Source organism: Dendrobium catenatum, unplaced genomic scaffold, assembly GCF_001605985.2.
Source record: "Dendrobium catenatum unplaced genomic scaffold, ASM160598v2 fragScaff_scaffold_621, whole genome shotgun sequence".
NCBI lineage: Eukaryota > Viridiplantae > Streptophyta > Magnoliopsida > Asparagales > Orchidaceae > Dendrobium > Dendrobium catenatum.
Genome location: NW_021319083.1, coordinates 16905339 through 16908865, shown reverse-complemented (window position 1 = coordinate 16908865; position 3527 = coordinate 16905339). Strand labels below are relative to the sequence as shown.

Below are 3527 nucleotides of genomic sequence, written 5' to 3'. Positions count from 1 at the left end.
GTACTTCAAACAAACACTAGTGGAATTACTTCAACTGGGCGTGGCCCCGTGGTTTTTCCCCTCTTTTGGGTTTTCCACGTAAAAATGCTGGTGTTCATTTCCTTTCCTTTTTGTGTGCTGAATATTCGTACAAACGCTCGGACGGAAATTTAAAAACTCTACCGCCGCGTATATTCTAGCCCGCAACAATTAGATTACAGTTTACTAGCTAATTATGGCCTTAATTTTTTATTTTTTTTCATAAAACCATACAAAGTGATTGATGTGGTGATCGTCGGAAGAGTAGGATCTGCTTGAAGGAAATCTCAATCCAGGCATAAACACAAAGTTTAAAAACTTCAAGAAGAGATAATATTCATCAATATGCTTCTTACTACAATACTTTACTTATTTATAGGCTAATAAGAATATTCTATAAACTTTTAATAAGCAGTCATAAGAATATTAAAATTTGTAATATTCTATTTCAGTATTTTTTTATTTGAGCTTATCATTATTCTTGCTTACCTTGATTTAGTTGTTTTGCTTTTCTAATTTAATAATACCCATCGAGGCAAACCGTAGATAAGGCTTTGAAAAGAAAGGGAAATATAGAGGCATAGAGCTGGGCTTTTTGGTTCAGGTGTGAGAGCAAATCTGTCCGAGAGATCTAGGGCTTTGGTGTTTGGCTTCTTGAGCGAAAGAGTGGAAGAGAAAGGTGGTGAAATCCTTGGTTTTATTTAGAAGGTGAATTTTTCTTGTTTCTCCTCTCTATCTTGTTCTTCTTCGTCGAGAAACTCAATTGTATGTGACAGTCAATTAGTCACCGGTTTTGTGTGGTAAGCTCTTTCCTGTGTGAGAGCAAGAAAGGGTTAGGTCTTTGTTAACGATTGATTTGGGCTTCTAGTGCAAGAGAGAAAATGTGGGGATATGAAATCTTGGTATTTTTGTGTGTGAAGAAGATGAACCCTGCTTGTTCTCCTCTAACTTGGTCTTCATCTCCGTGAAAGATAATAGGTTTTGATGGTCGGTTGGAAGTCGGTTTGTACCGTAAGATCTTGTTCCTTGGTTTTATGCTGAAAGTGCATGTATATTTTTTCTCCTTGTAGTTTCCCTGCTGCTCCTATTTTTAAAGATCTGATTTAGATCATGATTGGTGCACTGGAGTATTGTTTTTCAGTTTAGAGTGTTCTCGGTTATCTGGCTTTTCCTGATTTCTGAATTGCTCTTCTTGCAGAATTAATTTATATATATTTCTAAAGATCTGTTTTAGATCTTTGAGGTGAATTGTTTACTGTTATGAGAAATTAATTGTTCTTATCTATTTGAAGGGTAGCATTTCTAAATTAGCAATTTTAAGCTTCTCTGTTTAGCTGAGTGTTGGCTCTGGCTGTTTTTGAATAGATTGAGAAGTATTTTTGTGTATACAAATCTTGTATCTAATTTTCATATATTTGAGTAAAAGAAGATGATCAAGTTGCTCCCGTAGATGTAGTGTCAAATTGGGTGGTTGATTCATCTCTTCCACGCAGAACAGCATTTTTGGCAGAAAGCAGCCTTAAATCCTGTATGAAATGGTAAATTTGAGTCAAATTGCCATCTCATGGCTTGGATGTTTGTTTTTTGTTTTTTTTTTTGCCTTTTTGGGAAATATCATCCTTGCTGGCTGTTACACTACATAGTGACAACTGACAACTTAACCAACGCTTGCGTGTATAGACAGATGTCCACGCTACATTTGTTACGTGCGTCATCGTGGGTCCCTACAATTAGAACAATTTTCTGCATCGGCTGCACCATAAATATCTGAGCAGCTTCCCAGTACCTTTAGATTAAGCCCCAAACAGCAAGCTTGTGGTGAACCAGAGAGAGAGAGATGGAAATGGAGAAGAGATGGTCTCTTCATGGAGCAACTGCTTTGGTCACCGGTGGCTCTAAAGGAATCGGGTTAGTTAATGATTTTTTCCTTCTCTTCCCTTCTTAACATTTGAACAATCATTGATTATGATATATGAATTAATATATCAGGAAAGCGATAGTAGAAGAGCTGGCCAGGCTCGGAGTAAAGGTGCACACTTGTGCTCGGAATCAAGCTGATCTTGATAAATCCCTTCAGCAATGGCTTAGCTTGAAACTTCATGTCACAGCTTAAGTTTGTGACGTTTCCTCTCGAGCAGAGCGGGAAAAATTAGTCGCCACAGTTTCTTCTCTCTTCCAAGGAAAGCTAAACATACTTGTAAGTTAACCCTTATAACATACGGCTAACTATACTTGTTGTTGAGAATCTCAAATATATATAAATCTGTACTGTACGTGCAGTTTAATAACACAGGAACAACGATAATGAAAGCTGCCCTTGAAAGTAGTTTAGAGGATTACTCATTTCTGATGGCCACCAATTTGGAATCAGCTCTCCACCTCAGCCAACTTTGTCACCCGCTGCTTAAGGCTTCCGCCGCAGGCAGCATTGTCTTTATCTCCTCCGTTGCAGGGCTCGTGGCCGCTCCAATTTCAACCTTGAACGGTCTCACTAAAAGTAGTTAACTTCCCCTGTTCCATACCTTCTTTAATTAATTACAATTAAGTTGTTCTTAATTAGTTAGATATGTATATTATGTAATAATCTTGGTTAGGTGCAATGAACCAATTGACGAGAAATCTGGCTTTGGAGTGGGCACAAGACAACATCCGTTCCAATTGCATTGCCCCGGGTCCAATTTTAACTCCATTAGCAGAACGGGTGAGAATGATCATTTAATTAGTATAAAATTCAAATTAATTACTACGCATTTACCGGTATACTAATTGACATTTCATTAAATAGAATGCTGATTGGTTAATTAAATTGCAGTTTTTTAAACAAGAGAATGCTCCGACGATAGAAAGCTATGGGATTCCGATGGGACGCGCCGGCAAACCGGAGGAGGTGGCGGCACTGGCGGCGTTTCTGTGCATGCCTTCAGCTTCTTATATTACCGGTCAGGTGATTGCGGTCGATGGAGGGATGACCATATGCTGCTAAGTTTCATCTCATAGAATTTGCAGCTTCCATTGTTATGCGAACGCCAAATAATTAGCTATAATAAGTACTTTGTTGTCGGTCGAACTGCTTCCATCATGTACGCAAACATATCATGTCAATTTGACATCGATAAGCAACATTATCAATCTGGATTTTTCTCTATTTTTGCTCCTTTCGGGAGAAACTGAAAATTTTCCTTTTATTTATTTATTATTATTTCGAATTGTCTTTATTTTAGTGGGTGATTTTCCTATCCGCTTTTTTTATTTTCCTTTCTATGGTCCAAATTGGTCCGATGCGTCATTTTTGTTTCGATTGGCTTTGTGCTGGTCGAAGACCACAAGATTTGAAGACAAAATTCCAAAAGATATTGAGTGGTTGCAGTCTCTGTATTATCATTCTTATTTCTTTCCATGAAGTCATAAATTAGATCTCTAGTTGTCTGGGTGGTTGGAAATGTGGATTTAACCCTACTAAAAGGTTTTTGGAGAGTTGGAGCTCCAAAATCGAGCGAGTAAGAATATTA

At 37.8% G+C, this 3527-nt stretch overlaps 1 pseudogene; it reads left to right on the top strand.

Moving 5' to 3' along the window:
• The first annotated feature begins 552 nt into the window (after positions 1 to 552).
• On the top strand, positions 553 to 3187 carry LOC110105463 (annotated as a pseudogene).
• Positions 3188 to 3527: the final 340 nt, after the last annotated feature.